Below are 19,996 nucleotides of genomic sequence, written 5' to 3'. Positions count from 1 at the left end.
CAGATAAGTTCCAGGTGCTTGATGCTAGATTTGAGGCTCTGGGTTCCGGTCCTATCACGGGGATGGCCCCGGGGTTATTTCAACCCGTGACCTGCACTCCCACTGTGCTCCCTGCCTGAGTAAGAGCCTGGAACCGCTAAATGCTGGACTAATTTGGTCACTCCCAGCGCTCTCACGCCCCTTCTGATTTTCTTTCTCTTTGTTTTTCTCTCCTTGTCTCTAGTTCCCCCTGGTCCTGCCTCTGATTGGTGTCTCTCACGGAGACCAAAGGCTGCAGAGTCAGCAGGCAGGGAATGGGGAGAGGGGAAATTTGGGGCCTGTCCTTCCTTCTGAGCCTGGTAAGGCAGCTCAGGTGCCCCTGACTTCAGTCCCTGTTGTCTTTGGAACATGGGGCTGGGGGAGGGTGAGAGTGGGACAGCTTCTGCCAGGGGCCCCTCCCCAGCTTCCTTTCCTATATAATTATCTCCTCTGGGAGAAGACTAAATTAGGGGAGAGAGCAGGGGTGAACCAAGGGACTCGAGGAGACTGGGATGGGGGGCCCGGGGGGGGGGGGCGGGGGGCGGCTGTTACTCCTATGAAGAGGCATTGAGATCCAGAGAGGAGGTGGGAGTTTTTGCAGAATTGGCTCCTCGTATACCTTCCAGCACATTCCCTGCCTGCCTGACCTCAGGGGGAAGCTTAGGGTCCCCCTGCCCTCCAGGGCCTATGCGGTGGACATATCTGCCCATAACAGGCTTCTCCCGGCCCTCAGTGGAGGCTCTCTCCAAGCTCTAAGCCTTTGCCTGCTCCAGTCCTCCCACCTTTCCAGGCCCAGCTTGGTGTCCCCTCTTAGGGGAGAGAATTGGTGAGCCTCTCATAGCAGACAGGGTTTGAGCTTCAGCTCCAAGTCCCTGTGTGGCCTTGGATTAGTCACATCTCTGTTCTATGCCTCACCTTTCCCTTTCTGTAGAATGGGGGTAATGGTCTGGGTCTGACAGGCTCTTGTACAGTGAGTGGCTAGTACAGTCACTTCCTTCCTGGGGGCAGGAGAGGGGAAAAACAGGCTCCACCACTCCAGCTGCTTCCAGTGACCAGCCTGCGCCCCTCCTCCCCGCTGCCTACTAGTTTCTGAACACAGGGCTAGGCAGTCCTGGCCTCAGTATAACCCGGTGGACATGAATTGGCTCAGAAGACATTCACCATCTCCTAATTCCCTATCCCCTCATAAAGCCTGGAAGTTCTCCCATCTGCTAGCCTAAATCCCTCCTGCTGTCCCCTTCCTTTTGGCTCCAAGAAGATGGGGAGCAGCTGTCTACCCCCTCCTGCTGGCCTCCTTGGAGTAGACAATGTTCCCTTGTTTCAGGCCCAGGGCTCCAGTCACGCTCCCTGGACTGTGGGTGGAGATGGTGTGGTGTGGGCTCCAGAATAAGTGAAGAGAAGAGGCTTTCACACTTTGCTGATGGGGCTGGCCAGGAGCTGCCCTGGTGTAGAGGGGGCCCCTGACCTGACCCCAGGCTGTGTCGAAGTCTCTCAGGTCTCTCCTAGCTGAGTTCATATTTGCCCTTCACATGGTGTGATCCCCTCCTTCCCCCTTTGTTGGGAGCAGGGAACCTGGGTACCAGGCCTGGCTCTGCCTCTGACCCACTGTAAGACCTAGAAAGTCATCTTGGGCCTTGGTTTTGCCATCTGTACAATGGGAGGTTAGACTGTCTACTCTTTGAGGCTCTATAGGAAGGACAGCCTACAGGGTAGTTGGCGTGTGGCTGGAAGAGAGAGGAAGGCAGGTCTATGCAAGAGCCATAAGAACCAGGAGCCCAGGGAATGAGGGATAACGCACGCATGGTGGCTTTATTCTGTGGATACTTGCTTGCTTATGTGCTGGGGGGGGGGGAGGTAGAGCTGTGGGAGCCTCCCACGCCCCTTGGCATTTCCACTTAGGTCCACAAAGCATAGCCTGGACGATCAGCAACTCTTTAGGGCTTCCCCCACCTTGGCCTCAAAGCAGTGTTGTGGTCCAACCTGCTGCCCTCAGGTACTTGATACCCATTTGACAGATGTGACAACTGCCGCCACATCCAGACAAGAAACAGGAAGTGACTTGTCTGACAGAATCAGATGGGTGGACTCAGAACTTTAGCATGTTGGAATAGCAGTAACTGTGGCTAACATTTTTTAAGTGCTTTCTATATGTCAGACACTCTGAATGTCTCATTCTTCAAATGTGAAAGCTGTGGGAATCTTTAGAGCTGAATTCTTAGAATGTCAGACTTGGACTCGCACTGAATCCTCGAATGTCGGTGTCTTTGAGTTGAAGGGGCCCAAGAGGTCCCTATTTCTTGGTAGGGTTGGCCTGCCATCTGGGTAGAGGAACAGGATTAGGGGGCAGATGGAGGAGTCACCTGCACACCCCTAACAGCCTGAACACCTTTATGGCGGTTATTTAATTCACTGGAGCCTGGGGGTTGGAGTGGGAAGAACTTCAAGACTCAGAAAGGAGAATGTTGAGTCTAAGTTCACACAGTAAGGCAGGGCAGAGCCAGGCCCAGGCACCAGAACCCTGGCCTTGCCATTCACCGCCTGCCCCAGCAGACACAGCCCCCACGCCCAGCCTGCCCCGTCAGCTCTCTGCCTCACAGAGGAAGGCCTGGGCTGCGGCTCTGCGTCACCTTTCATCTCTGCCTCCCCTTGGCAGGGAACCCTCGGAATGGGGGCTCTCCTTTCCCTCCTTGGCTTTTTGCTGTGATTTTTCCATGGAAACTGGTTCTGGGAGGGGAGGCGATTAGGACATTTGGAATTCTGAGCGGTACCAAATATCTTTATTTAAATGTCTTGTCACCCGGCATGAGGAGGGTGGGAAGGGGGAGTACAGGCCTAGGGCTGTCCCTTTCCTCTGTTTATTCCCTGCTGCCCCCACTCCCTTCTGAAGGGCCCTGGGCTAATGGGGGGAGTGTGACCCAGGAGTGGTCCCCCCACCCCCCAGCAGAGAAGAGTTGGAGGATGGACCAGAGTGGAGCCTGACATTTTCCAGCCCCACATTTCAGGGACCAGCTGGGTTTGGGAGGCTGGCAGCCTCTGCTAATCCTGTCCCCAGCCCCCAACCCAGTGTAAGAACTTGCCCCTCCTGCTTTCTTCCCTCCCATCTGTGATCTCTCAGGCTACACATGCCCCCCTCACAGCGGAGGGGAGGCACTCCCAGGCTGCCCGGGGAGCGGAAACATCAGAGCTTTCAGAATCTAGAAGCCGACTGAAGGGACTGTAGGATGTCGAGGGACTGGCCTCATGCTGGCAGGGGAGGCTTCCTGGAGGAGGCTCTGCTTGAATTTGGCCTTTAAAACTGAAGGGAGGGCCCTGGCTGATGTGGCTCAGTTGGTTGAGCATCATCCTATGCACCAAAAGGTCACTGTTTTGATTCCCGGTAAGGGCACATGCCCAGGTTGCCGGTTCGATCCTCAGTCGGGGTGTGTACAGGAGGCAGCCGATAGATGTTTCTCTCTCCCTCTCCCTTCCTGGTGGTCTAAAAAAATCAATAAAAACATATTTTTAAAAAATTGAAGAGAAGGAAGGATTCTAGGAGGAGGGCATAGCATGAGCAGGGCCTAGGAGGTTGGAAAGAATATGGCAGGTTGCATGCAGTCAGAGTGTGTTTCAGAGACTTGGGTGACCCTTGATAGGGCAATGCATTCATCCATTTAGCAAACACTTAGCCTCTGGACACAGGTTTTCTTCTAGGCCTTGGGGATACATCAGCAAACTAAGGCCTGGCCTCATGAAGCTTCCAGACTAGAGGAGACCTGTCTGTAAATGGGTACATTGTGAGTCAGAGATGCAGGGGCTGCACAGCAAAATGAAGCAGGATAAGGGAGTAGAGAGTGACAGGGAGGGGGTACTATTTTGTTTTTTTAAATCCTCACCCGAGGATTTTTTTTCTCCCATTGATAGAGAGAGAGAGAGAGAGAGAGAAACACTGATGTGAGAAACATCGATTGGTTGCCTCCCATAAGCTCCGACTAGGGATTGAAACTGCAACCTGGGTATGTGCCCTGACCAAGAATCGAACCCTCAACCCTTCAGTGCATGCGGCGGCACTCTAACCAATGAGCAATGCCGTCCAGGCGGGGAGGGTATACTATTTTAGATCGAGAGGTCTGAGAAGGCCTCTTTGGGGAGATGAGGTTGGAGCAGAGGCCTGGAGGAAGTGAGAGAGCAAGCCAGGTTATGGTCTGGGGGGAAGGATATTCTGGGCAGAGAACAGCAAGTGCAAAGGCCGGGAGGTAAAGTGTGTGTGAGAAATTGTCAAGAGGACTGTGTGGATGGAGCAGAGTAGGAAATGAGGTCAGGGAAGTAAGGAAGGGTGGAAATGGGTTGGAGCCAGGCAGGTAGATCTTATAGGCCAATGGAAGGTCTTTGACATTTATTTGAGGTAAGATGGGGCAGGCTGTGTTAGAAGGTTCTGAATAGAGTACCTGCTCTGATTTAGGCCTTCATAGACCTGCTCTGGCTGCTCTGTGGGGGCAGATTGTAGAGGTCCACGGTGGAAGAAGGAAGGCCAGTCAGGAGGCCATTGGAATACTCTGGGCAAGAGCTGATGGGGGCTTGGACTGGGGCAGAGGTGGCCAGTCAGGTGGTGGGTTTCTGCTGCAGTGCAGAGGGCTTTGGGAGGGCCTAGACCAGGGGTGGGCAAACTTTTTGACTCGAGGGCCACAATGGGTTCTTAAACTGGACCGGAGGGCCGGAACAAAAGCATGGATGGAGTGTTTGTGTGAACTAATATAAATTCAAAGTAAACATCATTACGTAAAAGGGTACGGTCTCTTTTTTTTTAGTTTTATTCATTTCAAACGGGCCGGTTCGGCCCGCGGGCCGTAGTTTGCCCACGGCTGGCCTAGACTCTAGCTTTCAAGGTGAACATGTAGCTACTTAGGCTGCTGAGGCTGGGCAGTGTGTGAGGGTTGCTTAGGGTGGGGAAGCGGAGATTGACAAAGCCCCCAGGGTAGATTGGGACTGTAGCTTGCACTGGCTGTCCCTTGCAGACTTACGTCAGCTTAGCTCAAAGGTTAGGAGCGTAGGGCTGTCACAGGGCCCCAGTGAGGACCATGTCAGTGCCATATCCCATTGGGGTCTCCTCTGCAGGCACCATGACACCCATTAGCTCCATTTTGCATGTCTCCTAGGACAGAGAGCACATGCCACCACAAGGCAATCCTGTCCCTCCCATCTGGTCCTCCAAGTAGGTGGTCATTGCCATGGCCCCAATGTAGGGATGAAGAAGCAGGGCCCTACGTGGGCAGAGGTTCCCCAAGGCCCTTGGCTCAAGTATGGGATTTGGCCCCAGGTGTCCTGATGCCCGGGTCATATATTGGCCCCACATGGTTCCTACTGAGCAGAGTTGGCGGAGATGGTGGTGGTAGGGCGGGGAAAGAGGGAGCCTGTTTCCCAGAAAGGCTCGAAGCCCTGGTGTACTTATTGGGAAGTGTGCCCAGGCAGCCTGGCGCCTTGCTGGCAGGCCCTGAAACAGGGGCCCTGGGTCCCCTGGGAAGCAGGAGTCTGTTGGAGCTGGTGTCACCCCCAATGGGCGGGTGTTGATCCCTCCTCACTCCCCCCACTTCCACCCCCAGCCTCTGGGGCATTCCAGGGGTGAACAGAGGCAGAAGAAGACTGCCAGGCTGCCGGTCCCTGAACAGTGGTGAGCTCCAGCCTATGACATGGAGGGCCTAAGGCCTCAGCAGGGGCATCAGAGCCCCCAGAGGGGTGTCCACGGTCCCTCTAGTAGCTGTGGCGTAACCAAGGATGACCTGGCGTAGTACATGGGAGGTCTGCACTAGGGTTAGTAGGCCTGGGTTCTAGCCGTCGCCTCTCCGTTTTCCTGCTGTGCGTCCTTAAATATGTCCATCTCCCTCTCAGAGCCACAATCTTTCCATGCTCTTAAGCAGCAGAATAAAATCTCCCAGAGCTGCTGGGAGAGGCAGCAGCTGCACTGACTTGTAGACTAAAGTGCTGGCAGCTGGGGACTCACAGCCCATTAGGCCACTGAGGAGAGTGAGGCCGGACTCACCGTGGTCTGGCCCCAGGGCCCTTTCCCCTACCACTAGCTGCTGCTCTAGCCCCTCCCCAGCACACACTCATAGACCAGGACTCTCCCCATACTGTGTCAGGCTGCAGGGCTCACTCTTGAGGCCTGTCCCCAGAGGTAGTGCTGTTGCCAGTTAAAACTTCCTCTGGGGCTTGGGGAAGTCACAGGGCTCTGAGACTCCCCCTGGGGAGAGAGAGAGAGAGTGAGAAGGGTCTTACAGAGCTACCTGAGGTGGGAGGGACATGAGCTGATTCCAAGGTTTTGGTTGGCGGAGATGGGTGGTCGTTTAGTTTCCTATTGCTTCTGGAGCAAATTACTACCCACTTAGTGGCTTAAAACAATACAAATGGTCTCTTACAGTTTTGGAGATCAGAAGAAATGGGTTTCATGGAGTTAAAATTAAGGTATTAACAGGACTTCATTTTTTTTTTAAGTATATTTTATTGATTTTTTTTACAGAGAGGAAGGGAGAGGGATAGAGAGTTAGAAACATCGATGAGAGAAAAACATCGATCAGCTGCCTCCTGCACACCCCCTACTGGGAATGTGCCCGCAACCAAGGTACATGCCCTTGACTGAAATCGAACCCGGGACCCTTCAGTCCGCAGGCTGACGCTCTATCCACTGAGCCAAACCAGTTATGGCAGGACTTCATTTTTTCTGGAGGTTTAGGGGAAACCAGTTTCCTTGTCTTTTCCAGCTTCTGGTGGCTACTGTCACTTCTTGGTTCGTCTCCTTCCTCTATCTTCAAAGCCATCAGCATAGCACCTTCAGATCTCTCTCTCTGATCCAAACTTCCTGCCCCCCTCTTATAAGGACGCTGGTGATTACTTAGGGCCCACTTGGATCATCCAGGATAATCTTTCCATCTCAAAATCCTTAATCACATCCGCAAAGTCCCTTTTGCCATGTGAGGTAATATATTCACAGGTTCCGAGGATTAGGATGTGGACATCTTTGGGGACCTTTCTTCTGCCTTCCACAGGTGGGCAGAGGGGCCGGGCTGTCAGCTCCTGCGATCCAGAGCCTCTGGTAGATGCTGGTTGCCTGGCTGAACCTGTGAATTCAAGCCCACTGCATTTATCCTGCAGTCATTTCTTTCCATGTTCATTGGTCATTCATCACTGATGGGCAGTGAGTACACACAGGGAAAGCTTGGACATCATCCCTACGTGCACGGAGCTTTCAACAAGGGTCCCTGCTCCTGAGGTGGGTAGGGTCCAGATGATGGCTGAGCGCTGGCTGGTGGTAGAGGGACAGAAGAGCCAGTGAGTCCCTTGTGGACAGGCTTGGCTTCTAGGTTGGCTGGCCCTGAGTTTGCTGAAGCAGCTCCCAAGTAGGGTAGTTGGCCAAGGCAAAGACAGAAGGTCGGGGTCTAGGGAGGGTGTGGGAGTCACATCTCTGCCAGGTATCCCAGGTGGATCTAAGGGACATGTGGAGAGGAGCCCCCTAACCTCCTGTGCCAGGAGCCAGGGTATCTGGGTCCCCAGAGAGGCGTCCAAGACCCCCCTTCAGTAGCCCTGGGGGAATCTGATGCTGTTGGACCAGAGACCTATTAGGTTCCTTCGTGCCCTGAGAGGCCAGGGTACTCCCTAGAAGGTGCCACATGGAGGGTGCCGTGGGTAAGGTGCACGGCCCAGATCCCTTCTCCCCCAGGCTGGCTTCGGGACCCAGGGCAAGCATTTACAGACTCCGCTGAGTCCAAAAAATGGGTGAATTATCCCCTCACTCCACCAAGGATTATTGTTCAAGTAAATGAACTAATGCTAAGAGGGCTTTGGAAATGTTCGTTCCTCCCTTCCTGACTGAGATGCTAAGATGTTAGGATTCTAAGATTCTCAGAGACATTCACTCCAAGATGCTCAGATTCTTGGCATCTTTTTCCAACTTTGAAGCACAAGATAAAACCCTGAATAGGAGGGCAAGTGGGGTAGGCCAGGTGGCCCAGCAGCCTGGGCCTTTGGAGGTGGGCGGGGGAGAGGGGCTGGGCAGTTGGGTAGAAGCACCACTGTCCTTGCTTTTTTCTCCAGCTCCTTTCTCCTCTCGTTACCACCAGCCTCGACCTGGGAGGCACAGCAGAAGCCCTCTCTGGGTCAGAGCCCCAGACCCATTGGAACCAGCCTGTGAAACGGGGCTTGGTCCCTTGCAAGGTAGGGAGTCTGAGGGTCTGTGCGCCTGGTGGACTTTGGGGTCAGACTGATCAGGGTTAACATCTCAGACCTGGCCTGATTCTAACTCACTAGGTGATACCTAATAAGGAACCTCATGTCAGCTCTGAGCCTCAGTTTCCTGCTCTGTAACATGGGGACACGAAGGAGTTACTGTGAAGGCCAAAGAGATAATGCTTGTGGAGCCCTCAGCCCGTGACTCCAGGTCTGGAGCTCTCAGATGTGGCCACTTTAAAGAGTGTGCTTTTGAGACGGCCGGTACAGAGTGCAGAATTTTGTGGTTTCGCAATGGATTCTGGGTTTTTTCCAGGAGTTGTACCTCTTAGTTGGTTTTGTTTAAGATCATTTGAGATCATTACTTCTTGGTTCTGAGATTCTGAAGCTGGGGAGAGGTGGCGCAGGTCCTGGGCCAGTGGGAGGGCAGTGGGGAGACTGGTGGCAGGGACTGTGATTGAGGGGGTCAGGCTGAGGGAGCAAGCGCCAGGTTGGTATCTGTTTCCTGTTTATTGGTTCCCAGGGGGTGAGCAGGCCCGGCCCCCGAGCTAGAAGGAGGGAGGCCTGGGCTCCTGGCTGCCAGCCAGCCCCATAGCCTGGCCTCCTGGGACTGCCGAGCCCCCTCCCCCCAACCCCTTGGACAAACATCCAGTCCTTTCCCAGGACGGGGCACTGCAGGTCAAGGAGCAGATGTGGAAGGGAAGGGGCGGAAGCACAGGAAGGGACCCCTTCCCCCCTCACCCCCCCAAGTCCTACTTACTCCATCTTGGCTGCCTGTGTCACTGAGGTCTCACTCCTGGTTTCTCACTGTCCCCCTCTCTCTCTTCTTATGTCCCTGGGGTGGGGCCTGATGGTGAGACATGCAACTTCTTGGCAGGCCAGGAGGCAGGAGGAGAAAGAGGGGCAGGGTCTTGAATTCCAGGTTTGTGCCCCCCCAGCCCCACCCCACCCCACCCGTGTCTTCTAACCACCTTTCACCCTGCGTTATTCGGAAAGGCCACTGGGACCCAGCAAAAGATGAGGTCTTGTCCAAGGCCATGCAGTAGGAGAGCAGGCCCAGTAGTCTGCCTGGGCACCTCACCACGCTGTAGCCCCACACTTGGACTGTGGGTCTAAGGGGCTACTGCTGAGCCAGGCAGGAAAGAAGCCTCAATGTATGTCTGAGGCCAAGAGTGCAGGGAGGTTTCTGCCCAGAGCTTACAGAGAGAGGCTGTGTGTGTGGAGGAGCCAGGTTGCAGGCCATGAGTGCCAAGTTAAATGGCCTCGGCTTTGTCTCGTAGGCAGTGGGGGGCCATGGGAGGTTAGGAGCTTCGAGGGGCAATGTGAGATTGGCGCATTGGAAAGCATCCTCTGGCTCTGGGTGGTGATTGGACTGGAGGGAACAGGGAGATGAGAGGCCTGAGCTGAGGGAGCAGGTGACGTGGGGCTAGAGAGAAAAGCACTCACTAGGGAGATCATTTGGACATAAAATCTGATGGTTTAAACTTAGGCTCAAGGGCCCTATCGGAAGCTGGGGTTAGACAATGAGGCTTTGGGACAGGATGCGGGGTCATCTGAGTCATCCCCCTGCCTCATGGAAGAACTTTTCCTCTGCTCTGAGCCAGCTCAGGTCCCTGCCTCTGTGCCCACTTGCTGGTCTAACTCCAGTCCCTCCTGCTTCCCAATGGGGTCCCCAGAGAACAGCAGAGCTCCAGGCTACGTCCCCACCCGGCCCTTCTGGGAGCAGCCCACGCAGGCAGCCAGGCAGCGTGTGGGGAGAAAAGGAGCAGGCAGGCCTGTGCTGCCTTGCTGGTGTCGACATAAGAACCGTCCAAACCTGTAGAGAATTTTTATAAGAGTTTATTTGAGCCAAACTGATGACATGACAGGAAATAAGATCTCAAATGCTCTGGAGAATGACAGTTTTGCAGTTTCTTTTATGCATTTGAAATTAAGGAGGAAGGAAGGAAGATTACAAGAAGGTGGGAGAAAGCAAGGCCGGGATTAGATTACGGGTTAAAATTCTATGTCCTCTTGAGAGTGGTTATGCCTTTGGGGAGAGGGAGGCTGAAGGGGTGGTATTACTCTGGCATTTCAAAGGTGTGTTAACCTAGATGCACAAGAACAATGGACAGGGCTTGCTTGAAAACCTTTTGCTAAATAAGTTACAGGCCTAGAGAGTGACTACCCACCATTCCCAGTTGGGAATTTATAATCAGATTACCCTGTGAGGTTACTTTCCATAGAACCCCTTTTTCATCACACTGGCTGTGACCCAAGACAAGTTGTTTAGGCCTCAGCCCCCCCATCTGTGAAGTGGGAGTTCAGATGTGGCAGAGCCCAGGAGAGCTCTGGACCATGCAGTTTCTGGGAAGGTGGGGGTACAGTGACTGGTAGGTGGACAGGCAGGCAGTCTTGCTAGTAGTGGATCATATAGATGGAGACAAAGTATCCTCATGATATTTGGACCTGAGACAAGTGCTATTCTGTGGCCCTGCAGCCCAGGAGGCCTTCCTGGAGGAGAATGAGGCAGGGGCTGTAGGAAGAGGAGTAACTCATATTTGAGGCCTGATTGGAGCCTCGGTTTTCTCGTCAGATGCCCAAGTTCCCTTCTAGCTCCTTGCTGCTCCTGGGCGCTCCTCTCCCCTCCCGCCTGGACCAGAGCTTCCAGGCCTCTTCCCAAGGCCAGCAGGGGCGTAGCCTGGGGAGGGTGAGGAATTTCCGAGGGAACAGCTAAATTCAGTTTCCACTAAAAATAGCCCTGGGCCTGGCCCCATGGCTGGAGGAGGAGGGGGGCAGGGCCAGCCCTTATCCGCCGGCCCCACCTCTTCACCTGGACCGGGGCCTCCTCCTCCACCGTTTCTTCTACTGATTCACACCAGACTTTTCTTTCCCCTTACTGGGGTCTTCTTGCTTTCAGTCTTCCCTCCTTGATCCTTCATCCTGCCCTCTTCCCTCAGTCTTGCTCTTTCCATCTGTCTCTTATCTCCTCTGACCCACTGTCTCTCCCTGATCCGAGAGAGCCAGACAGGTCCGTGGCTACGACCAGGCCTTTGGAAGAGGGCCCTGTATTGGGCAGTGTCCCCTTGGCATCCCAGGCAATGGTGTCAGGAACCCTCCCCCACCCCAGGACTCACAGCTATTGCAACCTCTCTCTGCTTGGAGGTGGACAGACCTCAAAGGCTCTGGGGGTGTGGTCCCCAGTTCACCCTGTGACCTAATGCTTGGTTCTGGTCAGGTGCCTCCCCCCCGCCCCATGCCAAACCCTCCTGTTCCTGGCACAGGGTGGGACATCAAAACACATTTATTAAATACAGTAATGTGGAGGGGGTGAGGAAGGCAGGAGGAGATGGGCTGGGCCTGCCCCTGGGGAATTCTCAGGCTGGTCTTCCCACCACCATACCTGAGCACCCAGGCAGGTGGGAGCTGGCAGATGGGCGAAGTGTCCTGTCTCAAGCCAGTACCAGTTGGGGGTGGGGATGGGAACTAGACACAGGCCCAAAGAGGGTGAGGTGCCTAGCTTGGATCGCAGAGCTCAGAAGGAGAGAGGTGGTATTGGAACCTAGGCTGGCCTCACTCCAAGGCTGCAAGGCTCACTTTTGTCTAAAGCAGAGATCTAGGAGAAAGCTGATAGAAAGTCTTAGGAGGTCTAGTTCACAGTACCTGACTGAATATGGTACAGTCAGGGGGTGGAGAGTCACAGTACTGGTAGTGAACCGGACAAACCATGGGTCCGTGCTGCCTGTCACTACTCGAGCCAATGAAGCAGAGACAGGGTTAAATCATACATGAGCGTTTAATCCAGTACTGCCGGCAGCATGGGAGAGCAGCAGGTCAGCCACAGAAATCCGCTCTGCACCCTACCATAAGCCAGTTGCTTATATAGTAAAAGTACAAAGGAAAATTAGGCAAAAGGGCAGTTTACAGATATGCAAAAGGACTAGGGGTCTTCAGAGGGCTTAGTGATATGCAAGGGCTGAGGTAACATGGGGAAATAGCCAGAGGGCGTGCCAGATGGGCAGTTAACAGGTAAGCAGGCTGGAGGTTTGCAAAGCCCTGCAGGTGTGCAAAAAGGGCTGGGGATCTTCAAAGGGCTGGCGATTGTGGTTTCTGCAGCATAACTGTTCATCTTCCCATGATAATAGGCAGCTCCAAATGGGGAGGAAGGGCTGCATCTCCAGGTCAGCTCCAGCCAGGGTAGTACGTGCCTTCTTTAACCAGAATAAAACAATCGTGGTTAACAGAGCATGATTAATATTTCTTACAATACTAGCTGGTTCCCCAAATTCTATTGCTGCCCCCTTTCAGTAGCAGAGCACTTCCTGTGCACCCGGCACTGGTCTGATCACTTTCTGTGTATTCATTTAGTTCTCACACCACCATGTGGGGAGGTGCCCACATCCCGGTGACACAGAAGAGGAACCAAAGGGGAAGTAGTTTGCCCAGGTTAGGAAAGCTAACCAAGTGGCATAGTTCACGTTCAAACCCAGTCTGGTTCCAGAATCCTTGCTTGTTACCCAGGCTCCTGGCTTTCAGGACTGCCTGGTGGGGGCGGTGTCATCCCCAGGGTGGGCGCATGCGAGGAGAGAGCAAATTTCAGTTTGGATATGGGGAGCCTAACTGGATTTACAATCACAGTCCTAGCCCCAGGAACTAGCACATAGTAGTTGCTTAATAAATATGGACGAGCTCAGTTTAATATGAGGGGCCCTCAGGAAGTGAGAAGAGGTGATAGAGGGAATGAGTGTTTCCTCTCCGATGTGGCCCTTTCTCTTGGTGCTGGAGAGCAACTGAGGTGGATGTTGGGCTCCCTGCTGGTGGAGAAAGCTGTGCCCAGGATTTTGGAGGGGTGCTGAGATGGGCCACAGGCAGAGGAAGGAGAGGTGGGTGGGGGTAGACCAGGCATTGCTGGCACAGTCCCGCCTGCCTGCAGTATCTGGAAAGCAGATCTCTTGGGCCATGGCCGGCATGACTCAAATGGAGGCAAAAGAACCTTCCATATTTGGACAAAGAGCCCAGAGAGGCCCAGACCCGCAGCCAACCCCGGCCGCCTCCCCCACCCCCAGCCTCCTGTCCTGTCTCCCACTGGGCCCCTGGCCCTGAGCCCTGTCCTAGGGGTTTAGCTCTTAGGCCGCAGGCAGCATTGTGGCACCCTCCCCTCAGTTATCAGGCCACCTTCCCTGTGGCCAGGCCTGGGCCGTGGGTGCTGGGGAACACCCAGTGTTGGGCCCTGAGCTCAGGGTAGAGATGTAGAGAGGAGCCCTGGGAGAGCCAGGATGGAGGGGGTGTGCCCTGAAACCAGCAATTCCCACACTGAGGGTTTAGTTGACTGTAGACCCCACACACATCCCAGCATTGGCAAAGCCCAAGGTGTGTGACACATCGACATGTGTCACATGCACTCTTTTTCAGTCCTGACAAACTTATACCCATGAAGACATCTGTGCAGATATTGGAAGTGAGGACCCAGGCTGAGAATTGCTCATACCTTCTTTGATGACAGCGAAGTTGGAATAGTTAGGAACAGCCAGATGTCAACAAGTAATGCAAATAGGCATTATCCATCTGGACAGATATGAACAGAGCAGTCGTCCCTGCACTGAAACCCCTGAGTTCCCATCATGGGGCTACGCTGAGCAGTGGATGCCAGATCAGGTGAAGGGGGGAGAGCCTCAGCCCACTTTCTGCCTGGAGCAGGGCCTCACTCCCAGGGGAAAAGCCCAGCGATTTGATGGAGGACTGGCGGTCATTGTCACTGGCGGAATAACTGAGCTGACTGCACAGTTGGTCCTTTGCTAATCAGCCCTGAGTAATTAACTCTGGGATCAGCCTGGATAATGGGTTTGGAGCCCAGGGTAATTTTAAAAGAAATTCCAGTTCCACTGCCACATACTGGTGCCTATATATACATGGGTCTAGCCTGTGGGCTATAGGACTGATAGGAAGGAGTTCCTACCCCAGGAGCCCCATCTGAGAACTGAGGCTCAGAAAGGAGAACAAGGGGGACCAGGGAGGCTTATGAGGGACGGGGGAGTGGCTGGAGCCTTGAAGGACCAGCAGGGCCTTGACAGGCAGAAATGGGGCCTGGCCCTTCAGGCAGAGAGAACCGGGAAGGCAAGGCCTGTGGTGGAAAGCCCGGGTGCAGCTGGGGCTCCATGAAGCTCCCTGGTTCCTGAGAAGTCAGTGGGTCCTGGGGAGGCCGGAAGACCAGCCCTGAAAGTCTGGGTTTGATCCCAAGCAGCAATTTCCAAGCTTTTAAGAACAGTGGAGCCCTTTCTTTTAGAAGAATCTTGACACAGAACCATAAAACAGGTCAACTTGGCATTTTGTTGATTTAAGCGAAGGTGGGAGTGTGTCTGCCCCTTTGACCACATCTCCCCCCATGTACTTCCATGGAGCCCCTTAGGACTCAGGCAAAGAATCCCTGTTTGGGGTAGAGGGGTCCTGCTGGAGAGGTTAGGGCTGGGCAGGCCTCTTCCTTCAGCTCCTCTACAGGCTCAGAAGTTCAGCCTAGCCAGGCTCCGCACCTCAGGGTTCCTATGAGCAGGCGATGCCCCCCACCAGGGGCCTATGGAGCTGGGTTATACCCCCACTTGATCAGGAGGACAACCTGATCATGGCGCCATGAGAAGACCCCAGTTGCAGACTGTGCCACCCTGGGAGGCCCTTTGAGAGAGATTGGAGGTGGCCCAGCTTGGTCATTGATCGGGGAGAGGTGGAGGCACATTCTTTAGAGGCCCAGGAATCCCCCTGGCTCATCTAGGTTGAGGTAATTTAGGTGAGAATAAGGGAGACTTCCCCAGAGATGAGAGTGAGTGAAAGGAGATGTGAACGGGGGGAGAAGAAAGCCAGAGCTCTGAGCCTGCCGTTTCGAGGCCCTTCAGGACCCAGGCTTTGCCCACCTCAGGCACCAGCCTTCCTGGCCTACCCCACAGCCTAGGCTCCCACCTCTTTGGCCACCAGAAACATTGGATAGTCGGGAATGCCAAGCATAAAGCCGGGGAGGGAGCACCGAGCAGAGAGACCAGCACGTGTGGAGGCCCCGTGTGTAGTGAGGGGTTGAGGAGCTACTGTAGCCAGAGTGCGATATGGGTGGGGAAATTTGATGCTGGTGCGTCAACCAGGGCCAGGTCATCCAGGTGTCAGGGGTCAGCCTGAGTGCTCCTACTTGACCTGCATCCAGATGTGTTGTGTAGTGGTTAGAACAGACCTGGAGTCAGACGGCGTAGGTTCAGATTCAGCTCTTTCTCTTTGCTGTGTGACCACGAGTAAATACGTAATCCCTCTGTGGCTCAGTGTATGCACTTGTAAATGGGCATGATGATGATGGCTCCTATTTATAGGGGTTTTGTGAAAATTAAATCTGATAATGCCTATGGGCTGGACCGGACCACTGACCACTGGGGGATCAGTGGGAAATCATAAAGCAAGCTGGAGGGGGAGGGAGGGTGATGGCCTGGCCTGGCTGAGGAGGGGTCCCAGGGATAGAGAAAAGTGGATGGGATCACCAAGAATAGCCTAGGGTCATCTTTGGGGGGAGGCAGTATGCTGAGTTCCTGAGGGGGGCTCAGAGTTTTCACCCGGGCAGTTGCTTGTAGGAAAGGAGCTAGGGGGCTGTGCAGAAGTGGGGTGGTGTTCTGTGGTCTTGGGCTCTGCTGGATTCCCAGTGGCAGAAATCCCACCCTGCTGTAAAGTTGCCTGTTTCCAACCTCACTTTATAGACGGTATCTATGGCCAATAAGAGGGAAGGGTTGCCAGGACCTGAGGAGGGCTTGGGTAGCCTGTGAAAGAGGAATCTGACTTCTCTGCAGGAAGGGCTGGAGGCCAAGCTCCTTTCTGACTGCAATGTGGAGAGAGAGAATGTCCTGTAGGGGCATCACAGATGAGACTGGAATTGTCCCGGAGGAGGCCAGTTAGGAAATAAGCCTCCAAACTCAGGGTCCCAGAGCAGCCCCACCCCCTTCATCCAGCCTCCATTCACTGGGAGCCCCCTTGGGACCTGGTCCTGTTCCGTAGGCTAGGCAGTACCCAACACACACAGATGGGGACACTGGCTGTGATAGGACTGGGACAGAGATGCCCAGGTGCTGGAGGAGCCCGGGGTGCCCTCTCAGGAGGGAGCCTTCAGAAGGGCCGGTCCTAAGGAAAGCTGAAGGGAAGCCTTTGAAGACTGAGGAGGAGGAGGGCTGCAAAGGCTGTTCAAAGCTGAGCCATGAGCAGGCAGCAGGGGTCAGATTATGAGGTGATGTTTTATTTATTTATTTTTAAATACATATTTTAATTGATTTCAGAGAGGGAGAGGGAGAGAGAGATAGCAATACCAATGATGAGAGAGAATCATTGATCGGCTGCCTCCTGCATGCCCCACACTTGGGAATGAGCCCACAACCCGGGCATGTGCCCTGACCGGGAATCCAACAGTGACCTCCTGGTTCATAGGTTGATGCTCAACCACTGAGCCACGCTGGTCGGGTGTGGGGTGAAGTTTTAAACAATTCAATCTGTATATTTTAAAATGTGAATAAATATTCATATGGTTTAAAAATATCAAAAAGTCTCTTTCTGTCAGCCGCTTCATAGTACCTACCCAGTCTTAACCCCAGAACACCTGGGTATTAGTTCTCATGACTCCTATACACAGATACCAGCAAATGCCGGGTCTTTTCCCCACTTTCCTCACAGACGGCATCACACTGTCCACACTGCTCTCCGCGCAGCATCGCTTGCAGCTCTTGCTCTATCAGCACTTTCAGAGCTTCCGTATTCTTCCTTGTACTGTGTGATGTAAAGGCTGTTTCCGTTATTTTCCATCCTGGGCTGTTACAAACAGGGCTGCAGTGAACACACTCATTCATAGGTCATTTGCGTGGAGGCTGGTGTATTTGGAGGGCACCTTAGGAGTGGAATTGCTGGGACAGAGGTATATGTGACTCTAATTTGATGCTATCCACAGGAGTCCACCAAGACACGTGGTTCCCACAGCCTCACCAAGTCAGACCTTGGGGTACTTCCCCATCTTGTAAGTGGAAGATGGCACCTTGGTGTGTTTTAGTTGGTGTTTATCTCACAATGAGTAAGACTGGTCATCTGCCCACATGCCCAAGAGACATTTGGTTTCCCTTTTCTGTGCACAGTTCATGTCCTTTGCCTGTTTTCCTATTGGGCTGTTGTCCTTTTTGTTTTATCAATTTCTAGGAACCTTTAAATACATGTTAGGGAGGTTAGTCCTTCGCTTGGGTTATGAGTTGCAGATATTTTTTTCCTGACTTGTCACTTGACTTTTGACTTTGTTTACAGTGTATTTTTGCCATGCAGAGGGTTTCATTTTTATGTGGTCTAATTTATCAAGTCTTTCATTTATGGCTTCTGGATTTGGAGTCATGGTGAGAAAGGCCGCTCCCCCTCCAAGGTTATAAAGCAACTTCCTCATGTTTTCCTCTGGTGTTTTATGCTTTCTTGTTTTGTTTTCCATTTAAATCTTTGATCCATTTGGAATTTATCCTGGTGCGGAGCGTGAGTTATGGTTCCAACTCCATTTTTCCCCAGTTGGCTGGCATTTTAAGCTGAGGAGTGACTTGGTCAGAATGGGAGAATCTTCCTGGGGTGGGTGTGAGGGCCAGCTGGAGGAGCCAGGCTGTGGCGGCTGAGGGGCAGTGGCAATGGGGTGAGGGGAAGGGCTTGGGGCCACACCAGTGTAACACGATGGATGGTTGGAGGTGGGGCACAGGCTGGTGGCATAGCATTCCCAAATCCTCATCAGTGCAAGTCCTAGCCCCTCTCTGGGCCTTGAAGGGGCCCTGGAGACGCCCTGACCCTGGGCTGACTGTGTGGGAGGAGGCAGCCAGCAAGACGATGGGGGCACAGAGGATGGCCACAGACCTAGCCTGGGTGAGGGCGGGGCGGGGGGGAGAGTAACCAAAGCAAGACCAGTGGCCCCTTTGATGGATGGGGACCCCAGAGGACAGAGAGTCTTGCCCCAGATGGCACTCAGGCTTGGTCAAAGTGGAATGGGGAGGGAGGATGGCAGCAGAATTCACTGTACTCCTGAAGTGGGCAGGCGGGAAGGCAGAGAGGGGTAGGCCGGGCAGCCATTTGAAAATATCCACCGGCCGAAGCCGGTTTAGCTCGGTGGATAGAGCGTCGGCCTGCGGACTGAAAGGTCCCAGGTTCGATTCCGGTCAAGGGCATGTGCCTGGGTTGCGGGCACATCCCCAGTGGGGGATGTGCAGGAGGCGGCTGGTCGATGTTTCTCTCTCATCGATGTTTCTGACTCTCTATCTCTCTCCCTTCCTCTCTGTAAAAAATCAATAAAATGTATTTAAAGAAAAAAAAAAAAAAAGAAAATATCCACCGAAGCCTGGCACTGCAGTCAAGGGAGGGGCAGGGCCTTTGCCAGCCTCCGACCCAGGAATGCTGGGGGAGCAGGCACATTGTCTGTTGTCTCAGAGGTGTGGGCTGGCCCAGCCATGGCCATTCTCGAAGGGCCTCTCCCCCTGCCGTGAAGCAGGCGTCCTTGTCTTCTCAGTAGAGAAATCGGGAAGCCAGAGTGGACAGACCCCGCCCCCCACAGTCTAGTCCTGTTGCTACCATGGACTTGCTGTGCCACCTGGGGCAAGTCCCTGTCCTCTGGTCTCCATCCATCAAAGGGGCAACTGGCCTTGCTTTCATTACTTCCCCCACCCCCAGCCTCACCCAGGTTCCAATTTGGACTAGAGCTGGAAAGAGATCTTGAGGTCCATGCCTCTTTCCTTTTACAGATGGGGAAACTGAGGCCATAGAGGGGACCCTGCCCCCTGCCCTTTGCTCTTCTTAACTTTCCTGGGCCTCTGGACCTTCCTCCCTGCCCCCAGCATGGCTTGTATCAACTCCCCGCCCCCACTCCTGGGCCCCAGTGGTCAAATTCCAGGGCTGCCATCGCCATGGCAACAGCCAGCTCACAGGGCCCCTCCTCTCAGGGCTTTCCACCAGGCTGTTGTCCAGGGAGGAGGCAGAGAGGGCCTCCTGCCCCTGGGGGACTGGAGGGGTTGGAGGTGGAATAGGGAGGAGGTCAGACCCAACTGATTTCTCGTGTGTTTTCCAAAGGAGAAAATGGAAAAGGCACAAAGCGCTGCCAGCAAATGCTACTCTGTTATCCCACAGACAGTGGAGGGTCAGAGGTGGTCACCTGGGTTGGGACAAGGGGACCCCCCCCCCCAGAAAGCCTCTCCCAACCTCTCACTGGAGAACCACCCCATAGAAGAGTCTAAAACCAGAGGATTTCGAATGGGAGATGGGAGATCCTAAGGTCTCCACCATCCATTTCTAAGGCCATCCAGGGACTATGGGGCCCAGCCCAGCTTGGGCTTTCTCCCAAGCAGACCTGCCCATGGTGGAAGGAGCTACCATGGTACCATTGGAGAGGGTGAGATCCTTGGTCTCGGGGTAGCAAGCAAGGGCTGCTGGGGGAAGCCAGCCCGGGTCCGGGGCTGGCCCAGCCAACCTCTGATATAAGGTTCTGTAGTTTTTCATAACAGCCAGTATTTATTGAGAACTCTTTGTTCCAGACACTGTGCTCAGTAAGTCCTATTTTCTATTATATAGATGAAGAAACGGAGGCACAGATGTGGGCTTCCTGGAGGGCGGAACAGCCATCGGTAAGGGTGGTCTCTGGCTTTGCCCTCCTTCCAGGGACCCAGCCCACTGTTAGATTCTGGTGTATGGCGTTTGCCGCCAGCCTTTTCTCCTTGCAGGTACATATGGGTGTATGTTTCATAATGTTGAGATGATACAGCATGTATGTTTCATGCTTCTTTCCTTTATTATTCCA

At 53.9% G+C, this 19,996-nt stretch overlaps 1 protein-coding gene across 2 annotated transcripts in view; it reads left to right on the top strand.

The window, feature by feature from the left end:
- The window catches only part of ARHGEF17 (Rho guanine nucleotide exchange factor 17), a 56,831-nt gene that overhangs the window by 4,686 nt on the left and 32,149 nt on the right, over positions 1 to 19,996 (top strand). The gene's annotated exons all lie outside the window — the stretch shown is intronic.

The sequence above is a fragment of the Myotis myotis genome, unplaced genomic scaffold, assembly GCF_014108235.1.
Source record: "Myotis myotis isolate mMyoMyo1 unplaced genomic scaffold, mMyoMyo1.p scaffold_m19_p_10, whole genome shotgun sequence".
In the NCBI taxonomy this organism is placed as follows: Eukaryota; Metazoa; Chordata; class Mammalia; order Chiroptera; family Vespertilionidae; genus Myotis; species Myotis myotis.
Note: the sequence above shows the minus strand (reverse complement) of the source record. Positions and strands in the feature narration are given on the sequence as shown.